Source organism: Phyllobates terribilis, unplaced genomic scaffold (genome assembly GCF_046119375.1).
Source record: "Phyllobates terribilis strain yellow unplaced genomic scaffold, ASM4611937v1 Scaffold_12__6_contigs__length_324123572, whole genome shotgun sequence".
In the NCBI taxonomy this organism is placed as follows: Eukaryota; Metazoa; Chordata; class Amphibia; order Anura; family Dendrobatidae; genus Phyllobates; species Phyllobates terribilis.
In genome coordinates this window covers 240217155-240245036 of record NW_027362772.1, presented here as the reverse complement: position 1 = coordinate 240245036, position 27882 = coordinate 240217155, and the positions used below count along the sequence as shown (strand labels likewise).

General features: G+C 48.1%; 1 long non-coding RNA gene across 3 annotated transcripts; it reads left to right on the top strand.

Moving 5' to 3' along the window:
• Window positions 1-27882, top strand: LOC141171535 (uncharacterized). 3 transcript variants are annotated; one of them, XR_012252335.1, is made up of 4 exons: window positions 1-170; window positions 1279-1475; window positions 2402-2590; window positions 27753-27882. It is a non-coding gene; the product is annotated as an uncharacterized lncRNA (long non-coding RNA). The 3 variants fall into 3 exon arrangements; XR_012252333.1 differs by lacking the exon at window positions 27753-27882 and having other exon boundaries at window positions 2402-2783; XR_012252334.1 differs by lacking the exon at window positions 27753-27882 and having other exon boundaries at window positions 1279-1739; window positions 2402-2783.

The window sequence follows — 27882 nt, the reverse complement described above, 5'->3', positions numbered from 1 at the left end:
GTTGCTGTGGTCCTCCATCCGGCGCAGGTGCAGGACTTCTTGCAGCTCTGTTCGAGGGAGGGATGAAGGGGGCAGAGCCAGCCGAATGCTGCCCGCCTCTATCGGTGGGCTGGTAACCTAAGGGGACACTGGAGGGAGCAGGGCCAACGGGATGCTGCCCGCTTCTATCGGTGAGCTGGGTCTGGTATCCTAAGGGGACAGTGGAGGGGGCAAGGCCAGAGGTATGCTGCCCATTTGAAATCGTGTTTGCAGCGCCGCCAGGCTAAGCAAGGGGGGCAGTGATGGAGCGCTGTAGTGACTGGGGGCGGGGCCAGCTGTGTATCGGCCGTCACAGGCATTACTCTGCGCAACCACCGGGCTGTGGCCTTGCACTGCTGCAGCTGAAGTGAGGCTGTTGGGGGTGGGGGTGGCTGGCTGCCGCCCACTCTCCTCCCGGCGCCGAGAGGCCCCGGACTGGGGCCTCCGTTCTCTCCCAGCTCTGTGCAGGCCGCTGCACTCACCTCACCGAGCTCCCCAGAACCCGCCGCTCCAACTCCAGTGCCCGATGACGTATTCGGTGTAGAGAGGGAGGCAGACTCCTCCCCCTGTTGTAGGTCCCGCCGCATAGCTGGATTCCTCCCAGTCCTGGTGCGGCGGGAGGCGGCAAGCCGGCCCGCAGCCCTGGCTGAAGGTTCCCTGGAGGGGCTCCTAATGTGGCGCCGGACCCTGGGGGTAACTTCCGGGCTCAGGCGCGCCGGAGGCCTAGTCCTCTGCGGCTGTCTAACCGCAAGGGTTGACTGGACATTGTCAGCCCCATCCCCCTGGAGCAGGTTCTGTACTGCTGCCTGCAGGCCATCTGGACCCAGGACCCCTGCTGCATTCCTAAGCTGCTGGAGTGCAGCTTCCATCTTGCTCGATACGTGGAAAAAATATATATATATTTTTTCTGGGGAGATTGCTCTTCTCAGTAGGGCAACCTAAAATGGATGCCTGTCCATCCTGGTTAGGACTTTCTAAGGCCCCCCTTCCCCCTCCAAAACTCTCCTCCCACCAATTCAGTCCCACCAATCCCTATGTTCCAACTCACCCACATATTTCTTTTAACCCCACTTGCACCTCAGTGCAAATCCCTAACTTAATTCCCGGCCTAAACCCTGTCATGCCGGCCTCCCTTTAATGGCAGGGCCCAGCACGGCCTTACTTCCTCTGTGGTGGGTTGGTACTTGCCTGGTGTTACAAACCCATCTTGAAGTTGTTGCACTAAGCGACATCATGTTTCTCTTTGTTTTTTTTCCCTAGACCATATTGTTGGTTAAATTGGGATGTCTGATTTACAAGACCCATTAGGGCAACTAGTTCAAGATCTACATCCATTATTTGGAAAATGGAAAGTGGCTACAATGAGCACCATGTAATGCACCACGTTGCCGGGAAATTAAAAGTTTGCCGATTGTTCGGCACAGATTACAGCTGATCACTACGGATCCCAGTATCAGGTTTGTTGCAGATTTCAGTTTTCAGCAGAATCATCAGCATTCAGGCAATGGGGGAGAACAAAATGTTTTATTTGCGACAACTGTTACCTTCATCATCACAACATGAAGAATTACAGGAAGAGAAAAGACACTGAGAAGTCATACAATACATAGAGGAACCACTATACATATCAACAAACAATAACAATTCACACAGCATCATCTGCTTGCCGCACAAGATAGTCCCTCCAGCATAAGTCTGCAGCTGTTTTATACTCCATCAAGGTAAAGCCCCAACCAAAATACCATAAATACTTGTAGGTAGGGGTCTTCAGAGAGACAGCAACGATGATGTACTATACTTAGTCACGGTCTCTGCAATGAGCTCTATATCAGCTAAAGAAATACTTATCCAAAGATGTCCATACACATTAGAGGAAAGTATATGGAGTTGTCTTGACCATTTTTAGTGTAAAAAAGGGGCTTGACATGTTTCCTATCGACATGACCAAACCTTTTGCTCTCATAGGAGATAAGCTAATGAAAGAGTTTGCCCATGGTTTATACCCCTCTGTCCTTGAAAGGGTGAGGAAGAATAGCTGTCCAGTGAACATCTATTTAGGATGTATGGATACCTCAAGTCTGCCTAATGCAAATGTCTTCAAGAAGTCCAGGGACCCCATTATTACGATAGTTGGATGCCGTCTCCTCTGGATGTTCTATAAATTTCTGAGATGTGAATGCCCCTTTAAATAGTCACTATACTGTCAGACAACTCAATGTAATAGGATAGATAATGTGTTAAACGACAATCTGCAAATCAATTTATTTAAAAATGCATTCCATGTCAACTGTTGTCCTCTGCTTTTTGTCAAGTAGAATGTCCTCTTATAGCATAGACGGATTTCATGAAGAGGGAGTGCTGATTGTGTCTTCTGTCTGTCAAGCTTCATACAGGTAGAAAAGAGAGGCGGATTTCCCATTGTTCGGCAATGACAGAACCAGCGCTTGATGGGAAGTGAAGGAAAAGAAGTTCCAGCTCCTATAGTGTTGTCAGAATGCTTACAAAGTGGCAATACTCAAAAACGAAGGGATGAGAGGTCACAGAGAATCAGGACAGTTCCTGGACATATTTGGTACATGCATGCACTAAAAACAGATTTAACTTTTTGTGGGGGACGATCACCATGTTTTTCTACAGGTTTTGTGTGATGTCACAGATAAGTCTGTATTCTTCATCTTTGCTTCATTTGAAGCTTTTTTTTAATGCCTCTTGTTTAATATAAAACACTAAATTAAATAAATTAAATGGTTGAGAGACCATGATGAACAGTGACAGAAGTATTGCGTAGAGTTAACAAATATTTCGCAAAGAGTGAACAGTGAAAAATATAGTGAAATTTTAAAGTTTTTGGATTTTTTATGAAACTTATATCACATTGTAGAGTTAGGCTATGTGTCCACGATGCAGAAATGCTCAGGATTTTTTCCTGAGCGTTTCTGCATCTCCCCTGGCAGAAAAAATGCCGCGGATTGTACATGCGGATTGTACATGCGGATTTTACATGCGGATTGTACATGCGGATTGTACATGCGGATTGTACATGAGTTTTCCTGCCAGGGACATGCGGAAGTGAAGCGTTCTTCACATGCATTTCCACATGCAGGTTGTCAAGCGCTTTCCAAGCGATTTTAGCATCACTTGGAAAGTGCTTGTCAACTTGGTCACACTATATAAATCCATGCAAACGGCATGGATTTAGATAGTGTGACCACAAAGAATGTCAAAAAATAAAAAGATAAATCTATACTTACCTTCCGATGGCCCCCGGAGTCTTGCTTCGCTCCGACCTGGCTTGCCGGCAGCTCGCGGTACACTACACTGAAGGACCTGCCGTCACATGACTATGACGTCAGCGCAGGTCCTTCAGTCCACCGCGATCTGCCGGCAAGCGAAGACAAGCGCACCGCGGGCCATCAGAAGGTAAATATAATATTTATTTTTTATTTTATTCTTTTTTTTACAGGTTCTATGGTACCCGGGTCCGGAGGAGAGTCTCCTCTTCTCCAGACCCGGGTACCATCCGCACATTGAAACATTTGGATTCCGCATGTACAGATCCACTGATACGGAATCCAAGCGTTCTAATGCAAGTCAATGGCGGCGAAAACGCCGTGCTTCCGCAAAATAATTGGTAGTGCTGCATTTTTTTCCGCAATGATAACCCGCAGCGGAAATTTCCGCAGCATGTGCACAGCACATGCGGATTATCATCGGGGAACATGGCAGGCCTTCTACCATGCGTTTTTTAAGCGTTTCTGCAGCGTTTTTGCCGCTGCGGAAACACTTAAAAAACTCATCGTGGGCACACAGCCATAAGTTGGAAACCGTCTTGTTATTACGCTGCACCCTCTTCAAGATTGATCAAATCTTCCCTTACGTTAAGGTGGATCTGTGATAAGTCTACTCTGCCCTATGTAAGGGAGCATATTGGGGACATCTCAGCGCTCTTATTAGCCTAAACAGCATACAAATATCATGACGGAGAGAGCTTGCCAAATGGACTCACCATACTGGTTTCTGTGTCCAAAGTGTTCACCTATTTCTCCCATTGTCAAGACCAAACTACACAGTATTTTTTACTGACGATCAGGCTGGGCTTCATAAGAGTTCAAAGATGGGCACCCGAATTTATGCACTACCGGAATAGCGTCACTTGTATGCCACTGACAGGGATTGAATTTAAGTGGTTAAGGGGTTTCTTTGGAAATAGAAAAAAATAAGTAAAGCAGAGGTCATTATAAACAAATTCTGAGAAACATTTAATTAGCAAACCATCCTGTTACACTGATAGAAACATGTTAAAAACAAGTGGTAATGGGGCAAAGTTCCTGTGAGCAAAGTTCCTGTGAGCAAGTTCAAAAGGAAGCTCCACTGCTGTGACCTGGAGACCTGTAACCTATACTAAATGCTGTCAATCAGACAGACAGATGGACAGCAGTGTGGGCAGCATCTTCTTACCTCTGAATCCCTAGAATCTCCTGTATTAGATCAGATAGACAGGGTGGACAGCAGTGTGAGCAGCCTCTTCTTACCTCAGATCCCCTGGTATTTCCAGTATTAAATCAGACAGACAGATGGACAGTATTGTGAGCAGCATCTTCTTACCTCAGCACCCCTGGAATCTCCTGTAGTAGATCAGATAGACAGGATGGACAGCAGTGTGAGCAGCCCCTTCTTACCTCAGATCCCCTGGTATCTCCAATATTAGATCAGATAGACAGGGTGGTCAGCAGTGTGAGCAGCCTCTTCTTACCTCAGATCCCCTAGTATTTCCAGTATTAGATCAGATATACAGGGTGGACAACAGTGTGAGATGCTCCTTCCTACCTCAGCACCCCTGACATCTCCAGTATTAGATCAAATTTACAGGGTGGAAAGCAGTTTGAGCAGCCTCTTCTTATCTCAGCACAACTGGTACCTCCAATATTACATCAGATAGACATGGTGGACAATAGTGTGAGCAGCCTCTTCTTACCTCAGTACCCCTGGTATCTCCAGTATTATATCAGATATACAGGGTGGACAGCAGTGTGAGCAGCCTCTTACCTCAGCACCCCTTGCATCTCCAGTATTAGATTAGATAGACAGTGTGGACAGCAGTGTGAGCAGCCTCTTCTTATCTCAGCACTCCTGGTATTTCCAGTATTAGATCAAATATACAGGGTGGATAGCAGTGTGAACAGCCTTTTCTTACCTTAGCACCCCCTGTAACTCCAGTATTAGATCAGATAGAGAGGGTGGACAGCAGTTAGCAGCCTCTTCTTACCTTAGCACCCCTTATATCTCCAGTATTAGATCAGATAGACAGGGTGGACAACAGCTTGCGCAGCCTCTTATTACCACAGCACCTCCAGTATCTCCAGTATTAGATCAGATAGACAGTGTGGACAGCAGCGTGAGCAGACTCTTCTTACCTTAGCACCCCTGGTATCGCCAGTATTAGATGAGAATATTAACTGTGATCACATCTTCTATTAACTGAAACTAAGAGCCTAATATTAATTGATTAGCTATTCTTAAAGGGACAGGCTGACATTTTCCCCCAGAAACAGTGCCACTCTTGCTTGAAGGTTTCACCTGGTATTGCATTTGAGCACCATTTACTTGGCACTCGCCTGCAGTCCATTTATAGATTTATCCTTGGTGATCCAAACTTTCTTTACTACAGAAGAGATGAAACACTACTAAAAAGTTCAATGACAGATTCAGCTAAACTTGTATTAGGTGATATTTATATGAGGATACAAAAATCCATGATGATGTGCTACACGCAGAGATGGCCTTACAGCACATTTGTTCTTATTACAACAAATGGAAAATAACTTTGTTTTCTTGTGTTGGTATAGCCCTGTTTTCATTAGGACTGAGATTTTATCTATAAATAGATATGTCGTGTTTTTGTTAATCGGTATTTCTTGTTTCACGGACCAGATCACTGTTTTTTTTTCTTAACAGCGGGACTTTAAGTCATCCAAGCGTGTATCTCTAGAAAGCTGTCTTGTCCTATATTTTCTTTTAAAGGAAAGGTGTTTTTTGGAACAACAATTAGAACCCTTTTTTTCCTTGTTCCAGCAAATATTTCATAGTATTTTGCTTAAAAGAGAACATTTTATATTCATCTTGGTTGTCATCTTCTTTATAGTAGGGATTACATTACGAGCGACATGTTAAAGTGACTCACAATGAGCAGTCATTTAGCTGAAGTGCTGGAATATAGAAGCAGGTTAGAGCAAGTTCATCCCATAGTGGAGACTTTTCTGCAGCCAAGGTGTGAAATATGCTGAAATAATGGTCTATATTTTTTACTCCAATAGTTCTAAGCCATGGCTCCATTATCTCCTGTATCTCCTTATCGGAAATTTTGGAGTATGCAGTATAGCATCAAAGAGTCAAAAAGCAGAATTAATGGGTTATTTTCAAAATAGTTAGTTATCCCTTATCCATAGGACAGTGCATAACTTTCTGATCACTGATGGTCTGACCACAGGGACCCATAGGAATCCTGAAAATGGGATCGATCTTAAATGGAGAGAAGGTTTCCCTGCTTGACCTCATATCCATTCATTGTCTACAGGACTGACAGAAATAGCAGTGGACTTTATTCAGCTGTCTCCGACAGTCTCATAGACAATGAATGTAGTTGGGGTTGAATATCTCCGCTCCATTCAAGATGGAGCTCTGCAGAGACTGGGTCCCAGAGCACCATTTTCAGGATTTCACGGAGGTCCAGTGATCTGATCCCCTTACAGGGTAACTTACTATATTGGGAATAACCATTTATTGCCTATGTTTAATAATCATTCAATATCTAAAAAAAGAACAGGGGCGACTGCAGCTTACTTGTCACAAATAATTTGGGGATTCGTAACAGCTCTGGTTATGCTGTAATTTAAATGTAGTTTTTCCACTTTGGTCCAGCAATGGTTAAGGTTAGTCTCTTGCTGGCAGCCTTTTGTTAGTGGTCAGCTGATGTTGGTGGATGCCACTCCTACCTCCTTTTAAATAGCCACATGATCCATCAGCTGACTGCTGGTTATAGTTCATTCTATGCTGACCTCATTTCCGGTGACTACCTCTTGAAGCTCATCAAGAGAATGCCAAGAGTGTGCAAAGCAGTCTTCAAAGCAAAAGGTGGCTACTTTGAAGAACCTAGAATATAAGACCTATTTTCAGTTGTTTCACACTTTTTTGTTAAGTATATAATTCCACATGTGTTAATTCATAGTTTTGATGCCTTCAGTGTGAATGTACAATTTTCATAGTCATGAAGATACAGAAAAATCTTTAAATGAGAAGGTGTGTCCAAACTTTTGGTCTGCACTGTATGTATAACTCCCTTTTTTTTTATTTAGCTACTAGCTATTGCATGTTATGCCATCTCAGTTTGCCTCATTATGAGTCTGAAGTCTAATTGAAATTTGCTATATCTTATGCTGTTGTCTTCAGAACGGCTTTGTAACCCTGCCGTCATGTACAGGGGCAGTGCTAGTGTCTCCTAATCTAGGAGTTTTATACTGAGATAGCCTGACTATTCGTTTCTTATAGTCCTATGTACTGTCTGTATTCATACTCAGCCCTACGCGTTTCATCATTTTTGTATAACACTGCTATGATCATCGGGGGCTCACAGTCTATGATATTGCTTAGTATGGTAGTACGATGATTTTATAATAAACCTATCGACAGGGTTGCCGGCCGCGTCTGGCGGCTAAACCAGCGTGTCTTTATAGGAGAGTTAGTACCACCTCTTGCGTGCCTCCTCCTTCTGTTATCCAATCAGATGGCTAAGGTGCGTTGGAGGCGTGTCTCATTCATCCAATAGAATCTTTTTCTTATCACAGAGCTGTCTTGACTGCGCTGCGATCTCGCAGTATTAATACGTCCTTTATATATAAAAAAGAGACTGGTATATTAGATTGTGTCTTCTAGAGTGGTCTCTGTAGGTTTATTACAGTATAAGTTGTTAGTTGTTGTTGTATCGGGGTTTGTCATTTATTTTATTTATAGACAGATCTTTCTGTTTCATGTGTTACCTCATCCTACTTAAATTTAGATGGGTATAGAACTTCTTTTTGTTATAATAATACATTTTATTTGGTTGTATCAATGTGTCCATATTAATAAACGTTTGAGGACATCTTTTTCTCATGATTGGTTTTGTTTGGTTATGTCGATATGTCCATATTGGTAAGCACTGGGATGACTTTTATTTTAGTTGTAACATTGTATCTAATTATATTAGTGTATCTATGTTAATGGGACTTTGGATAAGTGTTTTATGATGTAAAGGCGAAGGAAGAAATTCTAGTGGAACTTACCCTATTATTATCAAAATTCAATTTATTCAAAAGGTCATTTAGTTACTTTAAAGTATAATAACTTTGATAGTGGTTGTGGTACTAGGGGACGCTGGTTTGATAGTTATATGGATTGATATCCATTATGAAGAACATGAACTGGATTCTAATTGTTATATTATCAAAAAGTTTTTAGATCCACAGAGGGTCGAGAGGTTTCATAGGGGGTGAAGATATCATTCTGTGCCAATGAAACATGAGAAGGACAATGTTTCATTAATGCCATATGGGTTATAAGATTTAATCCTATGGATCCATCTGCTTTCTTTCTGAAGCAGTAATTGGTCCAATTACCTCCTCTTGGGGATGGCGTACTACTTTGATGGCTTGAAAGTGAAGGGAGAATGGGTCCGAGGTATGTTTCTCAAACATGTGTCCTCCTTACGTCTAACATAGCCAATGTGCTCCAATATCCAACTCCTGAACTCTCTTTTTGTTTTGCTGATGTAATTCATCGGACATTGGCAAGTTGCCATGTAGATTACTCCTTGCGTCTTGCAATTTGCAAATTCACGATTTTGAAATTCTTGTTTGGTTATGGCACTAACAAATTTCTTACTTTTGCAGATATATTTACAGGCTTTGCAGCCACCACATTTGCGTCTAGTTTTGAAAACCTCTACCTAGGTTGGTGGAAAAACCAAAGGGTGTTCTCAGAACAGATGGACCAATACACCTAGCCCATACTATTATAAGCGACGTATATTGATGACATTTTTAACTTATGGACAGACACAGAAATGAGGTTCAAGGAATTTGTCGATTGCCTCAACCAGAACCAGTTAGGCTTGTATTTTACCAGTGAGATCCAAAAATACAGCCTGAACTTCCTTGACATCACAATAACAACTACCAACCAAGGCCAATTGACCACAACATTGTTTCGGAAATCGACAGCCACTAATGGACTACTATCCTGGCAGAGTTATCATCTGGCTCCCCTACGTAGAGGAATACCAAAAAGCCAATATATACGCTTAAGGAGAAATTGCTCAATGATGAATGAATACATGATCAAATCGAGAGAATTACAACAACGCTTCCTACAAAAGGGATACCCAAAAAAAGTACAAGAGAGAGAGAAATTCTCTACTGACCCCTAAAGCGCGAGAACAGCAAAATAACGAGATCCATCTAATAGGAGCCTACGATGATCGAAACCAAGCAGTGATGAATATACTCCATGATCTTTGGGCAATTTTGAGATCAGATAAAGATCTGCAAGATGTGGTCCCTGAGAGACCCAGAGTTATATACAGAAGGGGTAGGAACCTTAGAGACCACCTTGTGCGTAGCCACTTCATGGAGGACAACATGGCTAAAAAGACGTGGCTGAGCAGCAACACCACGGGTACCTACAAATGTGGTGGCTGCAAAGCCTGTAAATATATCTGCAAAAGTAAGAAATTTGTTAGTGCCGTAACCAAACAAGAATTTCAAAATTGTGAATTTGCAAATTGCAAGACGCAAGGAGTAATCTACATGGCAACTTGCCAATGTCCGATGAATTACATCGGCAAAACAAAAAGAAAGTTCAGGAGACGGATATTGGAGCACATTGGCTTTGTTAGACGTAAGGAGGACACATGTTCGAGAAACATACCTCGGACCCATTCTCCCTTCACTTTCAAGCCATCGAAGTAGTACGCCCCCCCCCCTGAGAGGAGGTAATTGGGACCAATTACTGTTTCAGAAAGAAATCAGATGGATCCATAGGATTAAATCTTATAACCCATATGGCATTAGCGAAACATTGTCCTTCTCATGTTTCATTGGCACAGAATGATATCTTCACCCCCTATGAAACCTCTCGACCCTCTGTGGACCTAAAAACTTTTTGATAATATAACAATTAGAATCCAGTTCATGTTCTTCATAATGGATATCAATCCATATAACTATCAAACCAGCGTCCCCTAGTACCACAACCACTATCAAAGTTATTATGCTTTAAAGTAACTAAATGACCTTTTGAATAAATTGAATTGTGATAATAATAGGGTAAGTCCCACTAGAATTTCTTCCTTCGCCTTTACATCATAAAACACTTATCCAAAGGCCCATTAACATAGATACACTAATATAATTAGATACAATGTTACAACTAAAATAAAAGTCATCCCAGTGCTTACCAATATGGACATATCGACATAACCAAACAAAACCAATCATGAGAAAAAGATATCCTCAAACGTTTATTAATATGGACACATTGATACAACCAAATAAAATGTATTATTATAACAAAAAGAAGTTCTATACCCATCTAAATTTAAGTAGGATGAGGTAACACATGAAACAGAAAGATCTGTCTATAAATAAAATAAATGACAAACCCCGATACAACAACAACTAACAACTTATACTGTAATAAACCTACAGAGACCACTCTAGAAGACACAATCTAATATACCAGTCTCTTTTTTATATATAAAGGACGTATTAATACTGCGAGATCGCAGCGCAGTCAAGACAGCTCTGTGATAAGAAAAAGATTCTATTGGATGAATGAGACACGCCTCCAACGCACCTTAGCCATCTGATTGGATAACAGAAGGAGGAGGCACGCAAGAGGTGGTACTAACTCTCCTATAAAGACACGCTGGTTTAGCCGCCAGACGCGGCCGGCAACCCTGCCGATAGGTTTATTATAAAATAATAGTACTACCATACCAAGCAATATCATAGACTGTGAGCCCCCGATGATCATAGCAGTCTTATACAAAAATGATGAAACGCGTAGGGCTGAGTATGAATACAGACAGTACATAGGACTATAAGAAACGAATAGTCAGGCTATCTCAGTATAAAACTCCTAGATTAGGAGACACTAGCACTGCCCCTGTACATGACGGCAGGGTTACAAAGCCGTTCTGAAGACAACAGCATAAGATATAGCAAATCGAATAGTAATGCCACAATTAGACTTCAGACTCATAATGAGACAAAATGAGATGGCATAACATGCAATAGCTAGTAGCTAAATCAAAAAAAGGGAGTTATATACAGTACAGACCAAAAGTTTGGACACACCTTCTCATTTAAAGATTTTTCTGTATTTTCATGACTTTGAAAATTGTACATTCACACTGAAGGCATCAAAACTATGAATTAACACATGTGGAATTATATATTTAACAAAAAAGTGTGAAACAACTGAAAATATGTCTTATATTCTAGGTTCTTCAAAGTAGCCACCTTTTGCTTTGATGACTGCTTTGCACACTCTTGGCATTCTCTTGATGAGCTTCAAGAGGTAGTCACCGGAAATGGTTTTCACCTCACGGTGTGCCCTGTCAGGTTTAATAAGTGGGATTTCTTGCCCTAAAAATGGGGTTGGGACCATCAGTTGTGTTGTGCAGATGTCAGGTGGATATACAGCTGATAGTCCTACTGAATAGACTGTTAGAATTTGTATTATGGCAAGAAAAAAGCAGCTAAGTAAAGAAAAACGAGTGGCCATCATTACTTTAAGAAATGAAGGTCAGTCAGTCTGAAAAATTGGGCAAACTTTGAAAGTGTCCCCAAGTGCATTTGCAAACACCATCAAGCACTACAAAGAAATTGGCTCACATGAGGACCGCCCCAGGAAAGGAAGACAAAGAGTCACCTCTGCCTCTGAGGATAAGTTTATCCGAGTCACCAGCCTCAGAAATCGCAAGTTAACAGCAGCTCAGATTAGAGACCAGGTCAATGCCACACAGAGTTCTAGCAGCAGACACATCTCTTCAACAACTGTTAAGAGGAGACTTTGTGCAGCAGACCTTCATGGTAAAATAGCTGATAAGAAACCACTGCTAAGGACAGGCAACAAGCAGAAGAGACAAGTTTGGGCTAAAGAACACAAGGATTGGACATTAGACCAGTGGAAATCTGTGCTTTGGTCTGATGAGTCCAAATTTGAGATCTTTGGTTCCAACCACCGTGTCTTTGTGCGACGCAGAAAAGGTGAACGAATGGACTCTACATGCCTGGTTCCCACCGTGAAGCATGGAGAAGGAGGTGTGATGGTGTGGGGGTGCTTTGCTGGTGACACTGTTGGGGAATTATTCAAAATTGAAGGCATACTGAACCAGCATGGCTACCACAGCATCTTGCAGCAGCATGCTATTCCATCCGGTTTGCGTTTAGTTGGACCATCATTTATTTTTCAACAGGCCAATGACCCCAAACACACCTCCAGGCTGTGTAAGGGCTATTTGACCAAGAAGGAGAGTGATGGGGTGCTACGCCAGATGACCTTGCCTCCACAGTCACCAGAACTGAACCCAATCGAGATGGTTTGGGGTGAGCTGGACCGCAGAGTGAAGGCAAAAGGGCCAACAAGTGCTAAGCATCTCTGAGAACTCCTTCAAGATTGTTGGAAGACCATTTCCGGTGACTACCTCTTGAAGCTTATCAAGAGAATGCCAAGAGTGTGCAAAGCAGTCATCAAAGCAAAAGGTGGCTACTTTGAAGAACCTAGAATATAAGACATATTTTCAGTTGTTTCACACTTTTTTGTTAAGTATATAATTCCACATGTGTTAATTCATAGTTTTGATGCCTTCAGTGTGAATGTACAATTTTCAAAGTCATGAAAGTACAGAAAAATCTTTAAATGAGAAGGTGAGTCCAAACTTTTGGTCTGTACTGTATATATACATTAAAAGAGACGCCCTTGAATTTATATTCTAACTAATCCCAGACCTCCTAATAAGACAATATATACCAGTGGGAAGCCAGCGAGAAAAACTAAAACTATATGCAATAGTCCTATCTTTAGGATAATTTTTGGGAAATTTGTCGCGGATTTTGAAAAATGTTAGAAATATTGAATAAAAATTATTTTTTTAGATATTACTCCAATTGGAATTGACTGTGAAACATCTTTTCAGTTAGCCATTAAAAGGTATCAACCACTGAGGACTCTCAGATCTTAATATTTTTCTATTTACTGGCTAACACAATACAAAGATATATATTTTTCCTGTATCACCGTGTCACAACTCATACTAATCTATTAAGGTGAGATAGGTGAAGGCGTTTCTTGGGGTCCTTAGTCTGGAAAGCTCCTTTAGCTGTAGCAGTGCCAGTCGGTGACATGGAGAAACCTCTTTGGGTACCTGTGATTTTCATACACTGACACCAAAGATTGATACTCTGCAGGGTCAAATATACTGAATAGCGTTTTCTATTGTTCTTTCTTTAAACCTCCTGTAAATTAATGTGTTCATTTAGTGCTCAGGGAGTAGAAACAAGCTCTTCTCACATAGGGAATAGTAGCCCTTACTGTATATCTGTCTTTAAATTCAATCCTCTAAAAATTATGAGATGACTCTGCAGTTTCTGCCCTAGTCTGTACAGCAAAGCTGATAAGTGAGCTGCAGTAAACTGGCCTATTGTGAGAGTTCCAGTGTAACTGGTCTATTTCATTGAAGTAATATTCTGATTATAAATTCCCTTTAATGCCCTATTAATTCATGAAGTTCAGCCTAATATGAAGATAACACACATGAAGATGGTACACGAGCATTTGATACAAAAACACCAGGCTTATGTTCGGAGCTTAGTCATGGTTGTATGGTGCTATGCAGGTCTAAACTAAACATAACTTTTAACAAGCCAGGCAAATGCATCTATAGAGAAATTCATACACTATGCAAACACGAGGTGCTGACATTTCTATGTGAGATACCCACAAAGATCGAGAGTGCTGGGAAAATAAGCCTGCGGGGAGAAGAGGATTAAAGATAGTGGAGAGTGTTCAGAGAGGTGTGATAAGTATTTTCCCATGAAATAACAAGAAAACATCTTGAACATCATGGTCATAGAGCAAAGTAATTTATAATCCTCCAAAAGTCGAAAGGATATGGTTGTAGAAGTTCAAATCCACAAACCATCTAACATTTTTTTTTGTTGGGGGGGGCAATGAAACAGAATAGGTTAGTAAAGTAAGATGAATGGGTTAACTGAACTCCCATCGATCAATCAGCTAAATGTATTTTTTATCTTAAAGGGGTTGTCTGGCCTTAGGCTACAAGTCTGCAGTCACTTGATATGATTGCAGACTTGTGAATCCTCACAGCATGCACAGTGCGCACTGTCAGGATTCTCCGGTACCAGCGCCGGGAGTGGGGGGACAAGTGACCGCAAGTATACGATTTTCAGACCACATTCCCATTAGACGTGTTTGGTTTCGCTGAATTCATTTGCATTGAGTGAGGCCGGACATGTCTAGTAGGACTGTGGCCGGGAGTATACAAATCACATAGGTGTGGTCACGCGCCCACCACTCCCGGCTAAGGCACTGGAAAATACTGACAGCGCACAGTGTGAGGGCTATGAGAATTCATAAGTCTGCAGTCACATAGAGTGTCTGCAGACTTGAGCCCCAAACCTGGATGACCCCTTTTAAATCCAGGTACAATGATTTGTGGAACTGTAGCTCAGCTTCATTCTCTAAGTGTTCAATATAATATAGCAAAAAATGTCCTACGTATGTGACGCGCCCCCTGGGCCATATTCTTTAGGGGGAATATCCGGAGCCGGATCAGATGGGAGTTGTAGTCTTCCGAGTGGCTGTGACCCGGTCCGTGCCCAGGGTGTCAAACTCAGTTGTATGTGGCAGTCCTACAGATGTTATAAGTTCTTTATTGTCGACTACGCCACCCGTTGTGTTGCGGTCACTATGGCCGCCGCTGCAGCAGGGTCCGCTGAGGCTGATGGTGTAGGTGCAGCTTGTGATGGTATAACCCCCAACGGGTGGGGTATAGCCTCAGGGGGTCAGGTGCAGAGGATGGGGGTTGTGGTGGTGCAGCATAGATGTTAAAGGAAGACAGAGTCGGGTTGTGCAGTTTAGGGTATTTACTCACTGCTGATGTTCCGGTCACTCCAGCTTCAAGTGACCTCCCGAGCCGTGCTGCATCCACCAGGTCCTGGATCCAGCCAACCCCCAAGCGAGTCCGGAGCGTGACCCTGAGCTCTCCTTCAGTCCTTTCTCTGGCCGTCCCCACTAGTGATCCACCCAGGTCCAGCTCCCTCGGGCCTTCTGTTGGGTGACCCTTGGCCTTGGGTTCCCTGACCCTCCACGTGGTATGCCTTCGTGGTGGATGTGGTGGGTGGCCGTGGCAGACGCTGCCCACGGCCTCCGGTCTCTGGCTGGGGTGTGTTTTTGCCCCCACCAGCTTGGGTTCCGGTACCCTGATGCCGACTCTTCACCCGTGGATTGGATTTGGGGTCTTAGAGTCCTCTCTTCTGCTTCCCCCTCTGGGTCTCTCTTGCTTTCTCCTCTCTCTCTCTCTGGGGCTTCTCTGCTCCTCTTCCTCTGCTCTGCTCTGACAGACTGACTCTGACAGACTGACTGACCCTGTTCTTTGATGGTGCCCACCTTATATACACCCTCTATGTGTGAGCTCAGGTGACCAGCACCCAATGAGCTCCTATCTTTACCCAGGCTGCTCCCCCTATCTGCCCCTACACTACTTGGGATGTACCACCCCCCTCCCACTCCAGCCAGGAACAGACTCGGTCGTACCTGCACATTTCTAAGTGGGAGTACCGTCGGTCTGCTCCTCGGAAATGGGATGTGTGTAGTGCATGCAGCCTACCGAGCTCAGTTCCACACTCCATCCTTACCCGGGAGTGGAATATCACACCTCTGGATTGAGGTGCAATACCCCTGTAGCAGCCGAATCCTCAGGGTGCTACATTCCCCCCTGGTAAATCACAGCACGTCCTCGGGCTGTAAGACATAACATCCACAAACATACATTTTTTTTTTTTTTTTCATAAACATAAACATAATAAAACAATATATATTAGCAGCTAAAACATTCTCGTCGCCTCTGGCTCCTCCTCCGGTCACTGTGCAACGTGTGACCGGGTAAAGTGCGACAGTCTCTCTAGAAAACTGGTTTTCCTATAAAACCGGTAGGGGGCGCTTTAGGACGCGCAACTATATACAAGGGATATGGCCGCTCTCAGTCCTCGGCCAGGTATTGGGGAGGAATGACCGTTCTCAGTCCTCGGTCAGTGGGATTTAGGGGTTAATCAGGTAACAGTTCACACTTGCTGGTCCCAACGGGGACTATTTTTAGCAACAGCACAGTTTCAGTTTATGGTGCCCCGACGGGCAACTATATACAGCTCCTCCTTCGCTGTACTTAACGACGGCGTCCTCCTGCTCTTTCTTTATTGTTACCTTTGGCTCTAGTTTCAGACCCGTCCGGGTCCTCTTGTTCTTCCTCCTCACACCGCAGCTCTTCCTCCGTCAGACGATGCACATGGAGGGCGTAGGGTCCTTTGGCACACTTGTGCCGGGTGAAGGTGACCTCGTCCCCGATGTAAAGGTCACGACCTCTGTGTCCCTCCGGTAGGTGGGACTCAACGTCTCTCCTGGTCACGAAGACGTCGCCTAGGGTGCGGTGGTCTCGGATGAAGCCCCACCCATGCTGCATATTAAACTTTATCACAGTCCCGGTGGTGCGGGGACTATGCGCTGCACGGGGGTCTCTCCTGGCCCGGCTCTTCTGCTCCGCGCTCCTTATTTGAGCTTGCTGTTCCCGGACCCGCCTCTCTCTCCGCTCCCTCTCAAAGTCCTCGAGCTGTTGGCGGCAGCACTCAGCTCGCTCCGCTGCAGCTGCCCGAGTCTCTTGAGTGAACCCCATGAGATCTTCTCCGGTGGGGTCCCACTCGAACTGCGCTTCTGCTAGCGGGGGCGAGATCCTCTTTACGGGCTTTGGAGCCGGGATCAGGGGTTCATCCAGGGGTCTCTCTCTCCGGAGTCGGGGATGGTGAAACTCCGGTGGCCATATAAATGGCTGCCCATCCGGGCACGTATGCTGGGCGTACAGGTCCTCTCCCAGATGCGGCACTTTATGTCTTATGGGCGCGGTGGTGTTAGCGCCCGGGTTGCCCGGGCCTTGCGGCCAGGCCTGGGGTATCTGGAAGGTGAAGGGCACCGTAAGGACGGCGGCGCCCTGGGCTACTTGGCCCTGCGACCAGGCCGGGGGCTCCGCGGAGGTAGGGGGCGCTGTTGGTATTGCGGCGCCCGGGGGTACTAGGCCTTGCGACCAGGCTGGTGGTACTTCCTGCTTGGTCACGCTCGAGGTCGAGGCGTGTGACGTCACAGGGGTCGCGGCTCCCGTTTGAGGCCTAGTCTGCGGCGGTGACGTTGCAGCGACGGGCACGGCAGGATAGACTTCGGGCTCTGCGACGGGGAGCTGGGGCAGGTTCGCGGTTTCCCGGTTTGGGGTATAGACGTCCCCTTTACCTGCCTCCACTCGTTCGGCTCCCTTCTCGGCGCCGTCTCCGGCCTTCAGTCCTCCCGCGCCATCCTCAGAGGCGGTCGGTCTCCTCGTCTTGGGTGGCGTGCTCCGCTGACGGGTCTCGGTCTGCTGGGCCATCTCTCGGCTCCACTCCGCCAACGTCTCTCGCTGCACCCGGGCCATCCTCCTTGCGAGGCCCTCCAGAGCGGTCTGTGCACACTCCCGGTCTCGGGGGAGCTGTGCTAGGACCTCCACTAGGCCTAGTGGGGTCGTTGTTTCCAGCAGGCTCCTGACCAACGGGTCGGTGCTGCTCTGCTCTCCTTCAGTTGTCTCCAGCAGGCTCCTGGCCAGCGGGCCGGTGCTGCTCTGCTCTCCCTCCTCTGTTTCTAGCAGGCTCCTGGCCAACGGGCCGGTGCTGCTCTGCTTTCTCGCCATCTCCGGGTAAGCTCCTCCGATATTCTTCTCTCGGCTTCTTGCCTCCGGGTGCGCTCGCTCTAGACTGCTCCAGGCGGCACCCATCTTTGCTCTCTCCTTTCGTCTCCTCCCCCTTCGAGGGCGGTCCCGGGGCCACTTGGTGATTGTCAGCTCCAGGGGCTGTTCTTTCACGCTGACAGACACCTCTAGCATCACAGTCTCTGTTGGTGGGGGCGGTTTCCACTTTTGGCGCCATTTTCGGTCCTGGCCCACGATGGGAGGTGGCCTCTCGCCACCCTCTGGCACGCCCATAATGGCGTCCGCTCTTCCAAGGCGGGAAACCTTTGGAAATGGCGGGAATCGCTTCCCAGTGGCGGGAAACTCTGCAGATGGCGGGAAAAAGCTGTTAATGGCGGACAACCGGCGGGAATCGACCTGTGATGGAGTCCGATGGCGGGGACCCTCCGGAACCGGCAGGAGACTTCTTTTTGAGGTAAACTCGTTCTTTTCTTCAGGCACGCAGTACCCGGGTGTTGCGGGCACGTAATCCTGCCGACTACGCCAAAGTTGACGCGCCCCCTGGGCCATATTCTTTAGGGGGAATATCCGGAGCCGGATCAGATGGGAGTTGTAGTCTTCCGAGTGGCTGTGACCCGGTCTGTGCCCAGGGTGTCAAACTCAGTTGTATGTGGCAGTCCTACAGATGTTATAAGTTCTTTATTGTCGACTACGCCACCCGTTGTGTTGCGGTCACTATGGCCGCCGCTGCAGCAGGGTCCGCTGAGGCTGATGGTGTAGGTGCAGCTTGTGATGGTATAACCCCCAACGGGTGGGGTATAGCCTCAGGGGGTCAGGTGCAGAGGATGGGGGTTGTGGTGGTGCAGCATAGATGTTAAAGGAAGACAGAGTCGGGTTGTGCAGTTTAGGGTATTTACTCACTGCTGATGTTCCGGTCACTCCAGCTTCAAGTGACCTCCCGAGCCGTGCTGCATCCACCAGGTCCTGGATCCAGCCAACCCCCAAGCGAGTCCGGAGCGTGACCCTGAGCTCTCCTTCAGTCCTTTCTCTGGCCGTCCCCACTAGTGATCCACCCAGGTCCAGCTCCCTCGGGCCTTCTGTTGGGTGACCCTTGGCCTTGGGTTCCCTGACCCTCCACGTGGTATGCCTTCGTGGTGGATGTGGTGGGTGGCCGTGGCAGACGCTGCCCACGGCCTCCGGTCTCTGGCTGGGGTGTGTTTTTGCCCCCACCAGCTTGGGTTCCGGTACCCTGATGCCGACTCTTCACCCGTGGATTGGATTTGGGGTCTTAGAGTCCTCTCTTCTGCTTCCCCCTCTGGGTCTCTCTTGCTTTCTCCTCTCTCTCTCTCTGGGGCTTCTCTGCTCCTCTTCCTCTGCTCTGCTCTGACAGACTGACTCTGACAGACTGACTGACCCTGTTCTTTGATGGTGCCCACCTTATATACACCCTCTATGTGTGAGCTCAGGTGACCAGCACCCAATGAGCTCCTATCTTTACCCAGGCTGCTCCCCCTATCTGCCCCTACACTACTTGGGATGTACCACCCCCCTCCCACTCCAGCCAGGAACAGACTCGGTCGTACCTGCACATTTCTAAGTGGGAGTACCGTCGGTCTGCTCCTCGGAAATGGGATGTGTGTAGTGCATGCAGCCTACCGAGCTCAGTTCCACACTCCATCCTTACCCGGGAGTGGAATATCACACCTCTGGATTGAGGTGCAATACCCCTGTAGCAGCCGAATCCTCAGGGTGCTACATATGTAAAAAAAAAAAATAGCTTGAAGGTGTTTTTTATTTTCGACAATCCCTTTTTGTTGACAACATGTCCCTCTGTTTCCAGCAGCTCATCTGGAAGTGTTCAAGATTCCTACAGTGCCCCTAAATGTGATAAGATGTATTACATTTTTTAACTATTGAAACTAATTGACTGTTCATGCAATAAACAGAGAAGCCAAATCTTCCAGAAAGAACAAAGCTGTTTGTAGTTAATCTGCATCATGACTATTCAATAAGATCACTGGAAAAATAATTTTCTCAAAGTAAAAGGCTGCCCATGTAACAACTGAATGTGTACGGTCCACAACGCAAGACTAAATCTATAAGGAATTGTTTCTACTTGGTATGAGAATCTTATTTGACTTCTTCTTTGGCTACCATTTCTTTCTTGCCCCTTCCCATATTGCTCAGTGCCACAGGTTGTTATGCAGAGCTCAGCAGTTAAGATGAGCTTGTCATCGGCTGCTGCGCTCTGCATAGGCAGTGACCAAGATAATAAAGCTCTCAGTTTGATGACATGAACTTTGTCATCTCGATCTCTGCTTATGCAGAGCATAGCAACCATTGACAAACTCATCATCTCTGTTGCTGTGCTTTGCATAGGCAGTGACTGAGATGACAAAAACTGCACAGTGCCTCCCCGATAACTTACCACCTCTCCTATCACCTGTAATGTTGTGAGACGAGAGATAAAGACTGGGGAAGCTGTGCCATTGTCTCCTGCAAAAAAAAATGATGCGAACATTATAATAAACTTTAAGTTTTTAAATACTTTTTGTCTAAGGGGTAATGTTTCTCCTTGTGGAGAGTGACATACCGGCTCTGGCATGTCAAGGTAAGGAGGCTTATTTGCCGTGCAATGCTCCTCTGGGAAATTTAATATGCAAATTGCATCTTCAGAGAAAAAGAGGACTTGAACTCTATAGCGCCACGTATTGGAAGCAGCAATCCTATAAGTCACAACGTTACCCCTTAGACCTCAGTCCAGAGCCTCTCATCTAGCCAAATCAGTTCTCATACTTTGCACTGACGAGGGGCAACAGCCCGAAACACTGTGTCTGCAAATTGAGATTCTGATTTGGCTTTTATCCTAAGTCATATTGCACGACTCATTAAAGAGTTGATTGTGACTTGTAGGATTGCTGCTTCCAATAGGTGGCGCTATAGAGTTCAAGTCCTCTTTTTCTCTGAAGAAGCAATTTGCATATCAAATACTTTTTCTAATTGTAACTAAGGTTAGTGCTACGGATGGGACTAGAGTCAGCACTGCAGTCAGTTTTATAACTGAGGTTAATCTTAGGACTAGGTGTTAGGGATAGTGCTAGGGTTTGGGATCAGGTTAGGTTTAGGGCTAGGGCATTAAAATAGTTACCTAAAAAAACACAAAAATGTGATAAAAATACAACAATGTACAAATTTATTTTGAAAAATTATATTTTGGTTTTCAGTAAAAGGCAGAAAAAAAACTAGAGGGTCAAAGGGAAAACTATAGTTATGTGGCGCCCTGCTACGCACTGGTGCCACAGAACCCAGAAGGGTGCATGGATGGACTTCTCCACAAGAGGCCCTCACACATTCACACACCTCCACCCTACCACCTCAGACCAGCAGAGGGAGCCCGTTAGAGACATATATAGGGAGGGTGGAGCCAGGCAGCTCAGTTAGTTGTTGAGTTCAGACTGAGAGAGGGTCTGAGAGCGGGCTGACGCTCAGAGAGCAGCAAAGAGGCAGCACGCTGGCTGCTGTGCTTAGGCGAGCCAAGGCCTACAGTACGTGTGAAAGCCTAGTGAGGGCCCTGAGTGTGGCCGAAGGCGAGAGGAGAAGGAAGAAGTAGCGAGGGGGCAGAGGAGCATACCAGGCTCACCCCGAGATATATACCGGACACCGGGTCCGCGCCTACGGGGTCCCTTTATACCCAGTAGGGACCACAGGAACCCCTGGAGGACTACAGGTCCCAGGTTTACCAAACGCTGACTACAGTACCAGGGCTAGGAGTCACGGAGGCCCCAGCATCCAGGGAGAGTGATCTCCAACAGAAGGCCCTACCACCAGGTCAGCAGGTGCAAGAGAGAGACAGTAACCAAGCTAGGCCTAGCTCCAGGCAGGTCAGAAGCTTAGCGAGTAAAGCCACGGATCAGGAGGCCCTATACCCGCTCACTGGGGAGAGTCCAGAAGTGCGCCCTTCGCCCGGAGTACCCTGGACCGTGCCTGCAACATCACCAGTAAAGGTACTGAAGCTTACACCGTGAGTGTCCGTCTTTCCTCCAGGACCGTCCTGCCGTCTCTCTCCCCTGCACCATCCACCATTCACCCCTACACTGCCCTGGAGCGAGCTCTACCTGTGGAGAGCCACACCATCCCTGCTGCCGTAACACCAGCTCCAGAGGACTGCTCCGCAGCGGCAGCTCCCCTTAGCCGCATTCCACAGGTGGCGTCACGAACTTTCCAAATCCCCATATAAATAATAATCCCCCTTTTTATTGACCGCCCTGGGTCACGGACCGGGCCAGCCACCGTGATATTCCCCGCCATACCGGCATCCATAGGTCGGGCTGCCGAGTACCCCACGGCCCAGGGGGCGCGTCAACCAAGCGCTACAATACAGTAGTATCTTAATATATAATACATGTGCTTGGGGGATAAGGGGTTCAGTACTTGACAGGTGGAAGTGACGCGCCCCCTGGGCCATGTTCAAGGGGATACCCGGAGCCGGATCTGTATGGGGGTAGTAGTCCTTGTGGCGGTGACCCGGTCCGTGCCCAGGGTGTCAAACTAAGTGGCAGTCTATGGCAGTAGATGTTAATTTGATGTTCTTTAGTGTCGACTACGCCACCCGTTGATTTGCGGTCAAAAGGCCGCCGCTGCAGCAGGGTCCGCTGAGGCTGTTGGTATGTGTGCAGCTTTGGTAGTATAACCCCCAACGGGAGGGGTATAGCCTCAGGGGGTCAGATGTAGAGGATGGTGGTTGTGAAGGTGCAGGATGAATCAGCAAGAAGACTCAGAGTCGGGCTGTGCAGTTCAGGGGTTTTTTACTTACGGGTGTTCTTATGGTCACTCTGGCCTGAAGCGACCACCCGAGCCGTGCTGCGTCCACCAGGTCCTGGACTCGGCTAACCCCCAGGCAGTTCTGGAGCGTGGTCCTGAGCTCCTGTCTGACTTTCCCTCTCTTCTGGCCGTTCTCACCAGGGATCCACCTATATCCGGCTCCCTCGGGTCTCTTGGTGGTCAAGCCTCCTCTGGGCTCCCTGACCCTATGCTTGGTCTGCCTTCCTGGTGGATTTGGTGAGGGTCGTGGCAGATCCTGCCCACGACCTCCGGTCTCTGGCTAAGGTGTGCTTTTCTCTCTGCCAGCTTGGGATACGGTACCCTAGGTGCCAACCCTTCACCCTGTTGTTTGTATTCTGGGGTCTTGGGGTTCCTGCTTGTTTTCTCTGGGTCCTTCTGACTCCTCTCTCTCTCTTGGCCTTGGAGCTGGGCCCAGCCGGAACCACAACTCCCTGTCAGCCCTTCTGGCTGAGCTTCTCTGCTCTGCTCCTCTGACTAAACTCTGACAGACTGACCCTGTCCTAAGATGGTGCCCACCTTATATACTCCCTCTATGTGTGAGCTCAGGTGACCAGCACCCAATGAGCTCCTAGCATTACCCAGACTGCTCCCCCTATCTGCCCCTACACTACTGGGATGTTCCACCCCCCTCCCACTCCAGCCAGGAACAGACACTATCGTACCTGCACATATTTTGGTGGGAGTACCGTCGATCTGTCCCCCGGAAATGGGATGTATGTAGTGCATGCAGCCTACTAAGCTCAGTTCCACACTCCATCCTTACCCAGGAGTGGAATATCACACCTCTGGGTTGAGGTGCAATACCCCTGTAGCAGCCGAGCCCTCAGGGTGCTACATTCCCCCCTGGTAAACCACAGCACGTCCTCGGGCTGTAAGATACAAAACATCCAAACATACAATTTTTTCATAAACATCATAAACATATAAAACAATATATATATATTATAAAACTTTTCATATAAAACTCTTCATTGGAAACATTCTTGTTCCTCCGGCCACGGTGCAACTTGTGACCGGGTAAAGTGCGACAGTCTCTTTTGGAAGAAAACAGTTTCCTATAAAACCGGTAGGGGGCGCTTTAGGAAGCGCAACTATATACAAGGGAAATATGGCCGCTCTCAGTCCTCGGCCAGGTATTAGGGAGGATTGACCGCTCTCAGTCCTCGGTCAGTGGGAATAGGGACACACGGGTTTCAGTTCAATCTGCTGGTCCCAACGGGGACTATATTTTAACTAGAACAGTTCTTATACCCTGACGGGTAACTATGTACAGTCTCTCTCTACCGTACTTCAACGACGGCGTCCTCCTGCTCCTTCTTTAGATTCTTCAGACCCGTCCGGGTCCTCTTGCTCCTCCTCACACCGCAGCTCCTCCTCCGTCAGACGATGCACATGGAGGGCGTAGGGTCCTTTGGCACACTTGTGCCGGGTGAAGGTGACCTCGTCCCCTACATACAGGTCACGACCTCTGTGTCCCTCCGGCAGATGGCTTTCTACGTCTCTGCGAGTTACAAAGACGTCGCCGGGGGTCTGATGGTCTCTGATAAAGCCCCATCCGTGCTGCATATTGAATTTTATCACAGTCCCGGTGGCACGGGGACCATGAGCTGCACGGGGTTTCCTCCTGGTCCGGCTCTTCTGCTCCGCGCTCCTTATCTGCATTTGCTGTTCCCGGACCCGCCTCTCTCTCCGCTCCCTCTCGAAGACCTCGAGCTGCTGCCGGCAGCACTCTGCACGCTCCGCTGCGGCCGCCCGAGTCTCCTGAGTGAACCCCATGAGGTCTTCTCCGGTGGGGTCCCACTCGAACTGGATCTCCTCCAGTGGGGGCGAGGTCCTCCTTGCGGGCTTCGGAGCCGGAATCAGGGGCTCGCACATGGGCCTTGCTCTCTGGAGTTCCAGCTGAATATACTCCTGAGGCCATACAAAGGGCTGCCCATTCGGGCACGTGTGCTGGGCGAACAGGTCTTCACCCAGGTGCGGCACTCTAGATGTTGAGGGCGCGTTGATGGTAGCTGCGCCCGGGTCGACCAGGCCTTGCGACCAGGCTTGGGGCACCCTAAAGGCAAAGGGCACCGTAAGAACGGCGGCGCCCTGGGTTACTCGGCCCTGCGACCAGGCCGGTGGCTCCGCGGAGGTAGGGGGCGCTGTTGGAATGGCGGCGCCCGGGGGTACTAGGCCTTGCGACCAGGCCGATGGTATTTCCTGCTTTGCCGCGCTCAGGGTCGAAGCGCGTGACGTCACAGGGGTCGCGGCCGCGGTTTCCGGTTGAGGCCTAGTCTGCGGCGGTGACGATGCAGCGACGGGCACGGCAGGGGGAACTTCGGGCTCTGCGACGGGGAGCTGGGGCGGGCGCGCGGTTTCCCGGCTCGGGGTAGAGACGTCCCCTTTACCTGCCTCCGTCCGTTCAGCTCCCTTCTCGGCGCCGTCTCCGGCCTTCAGTCCTCCTGCACCATCCTCAGAGGCGGTCTGTCTCCTCGTCTCGGGTGGCGTGCTCCGCTGTCGGGTTTCGGTCTGCTGGGCCATCTCTCGGCTCCACTCCGCCAACGTCTCTCGCTGCACCCGGGCCATCCTCCGTGCGAGGCCCTCCAGCGCGGTCTGTGCACACTCCCGGTCTCGGGGGAGCTGTGCTAGGATCTCCAGCAGGCCTTCTGGAGTGGCGACCTGCAACAGGCTCCTGACCACTGGGTCGGTGCTGCCTGACTCTCCCTCCATCTCCGGGTACGCTCTCTCTGGACTCTCCTCCAGACGTCTTGTCTCCGGGTGCGCTCTCTCCAGACTGCTCCAGGCGACACCCATCTTTGCTCTCTTGTTCTGTCTCCGCCCACATCGAGGGTGGTCCCGGGGCAACTTTGTGATTGTCAGTTCCAGGGGCAGTTCTCTTACGCTGATGGACACTTCCAGCATCACAGTCTCTGTTGGTGGGCGCGGTTTCCGCTTTTGGCGCCATTCTTCGACCTGGCCCACGATGGGAGGTGGCCTCTGGCACGCCCATAATGGCGTCCGCTCTTCCAAGGCGGGAAATCTTTGGAAATTGCGGGAATCGTCTCCCAGTGGCGGGAAACTCCATGGATGGCGGGAAAAAGCTGCAAATGGCGGACAACCGGCGGGAAACGACCTGTGATGGGGTCCGTTGGCGGGGACCCTCCGGAACCGGCAGGAGACTTCTTTTTGAGGTAACGGTGAACTTTTCTTCAGGCACGCAGTACCCGGTTGTTGCGGGCACGTTATCCTGCCGACTACGCCAAAGTTGACGCGCCCCCTGGGCCATGTTCAAGGGGATACCCGGAGCCGGATCTGTATGGGGGTAGTAGTCCTTGTGGCGGTGACCCGGTCCGTGCCCAGGGTGTCAAACTAAGTGGCAGTCTATGGCAGTAGATGTTAATTTGATGTTCTTTAGTGTCGACTACGCCACCCGTTGATTTGCGGTCAAAAGGCCGCCGCTGCAGCAGGGTCCGCTGAGGCTGTTGGTATGTGTGCAGCTTTGGTAGTATAACCCCCAACGGGAGGGGTATAGCCTCAGGGGGTCAGATGTAGAGGATGGTGGTTGTGAAGGTGCAGGATGAATCAGCAAGAAGACTCAGAGTCGGACTGTGCAGTTCAGGGGTTTTTTACTTACGGGTGTTCTTATGGTCACTCTGGCCTGAAGCGACCACCCGAGCCGTGCTGCGTCCACCAGGTCCTGGACTCGGCTAACCCCCAGGCAGTTCTGGAGCGTGGTCCTGAGCTCCTGTCTGACTTTCCCTCTCTTCTGGCCGTTCTCACCAGGGATCCACCTATGTCCGGCTCCCTCGGGTCTCTTGGTGGTCAAGCCTCCTCTGGGCTCCCTGACCCTATGCTTGGTCTGCCTTCCTGGTGGATTTGGTGAGGGTCGTGGCAGATCCTGCCCACGACCTCCGGTCTCTGGCTAAGGTGTGCTTTTCTCTCTGCCAGCTTGGGATCCGGTACCCTAGGTGCCAACCCTTCACCCTGTTGTTTGTATTCTGGGGTCTTGGGGTTCCTGCTTGTTTTCTCTGGGTCCTTCTGACTCCTCTCTCTCTCTTGGCCTTGGAGCTGGGCCCAGCCGGAACCACAACTCCCTGTCAGCCCTTCTGGCTGAGCTTCTCTGCTCTGCTCCTCTGACTAAACTCTGACAGACTGACCCTGTCCTAAGATGGTGCCCACCTTATATACTCCCTCTATGTGTGAGCTCAGGTGACCAGCACCCAATGAGCTCCTAGCATTACCCAGACTGCTCCCCCTATCTGCCCCTACACTACTGGGATGTTCCACCCCCCTCCCACTCCAGCCAGGAACAGACACTATCGTACCTGCACATATTTTGGTGGGAGTACCGTCGATCTGTCCCCCGGAAATGGGATGTATGTAGTGCATGCAGCCTACTGAGCTCAGTTCCACACTCCATCCTTACCCGGGAGTGGAATATCACACCTCTGGGTTGAGGTGCAATACCCCTGTAGCAGCCGAGCCCTCAGGGTGCTACAGAAGGAACTTGGGGAGTGCTAATGGTCCATGGCTTAGGGATCGAACAATAGTTGCTTTGCCCCGGGCATGGGCAGTCCATGCTATGTCACTGCACTGATGAACCCCAACTATTTCATTAAATGGATTTTAGTTACAGATCACTTGAAATGTAACAGTCAAAAGCAAGAAAAATCCAACAAGACTGAAAGTCACACTGTGTATACTGTCTGCTTGTACAATAGAGCCATAGATGTAGCCTAAAGGTTATCTGCCTGCGATTCTATCAGTTCCAGGTAATGTCTGCTAGATATGTGTGTAACTCATATCATGTTATACTGTCATATCTGAGTGCAGTCAGTCATCACAATGATTTCATTATTACTTTTTTCTTCAGGGCAAAAACAAGGCACATTAAGCTTGGGAGTGTTGATTTAAATGGACGTCAGCAATCTGCAAGTACAATGGTAGAATCGTATATTTTGCACATTCAAAGCCAGTGCAGACACTGCTGGAACGATGCAGGC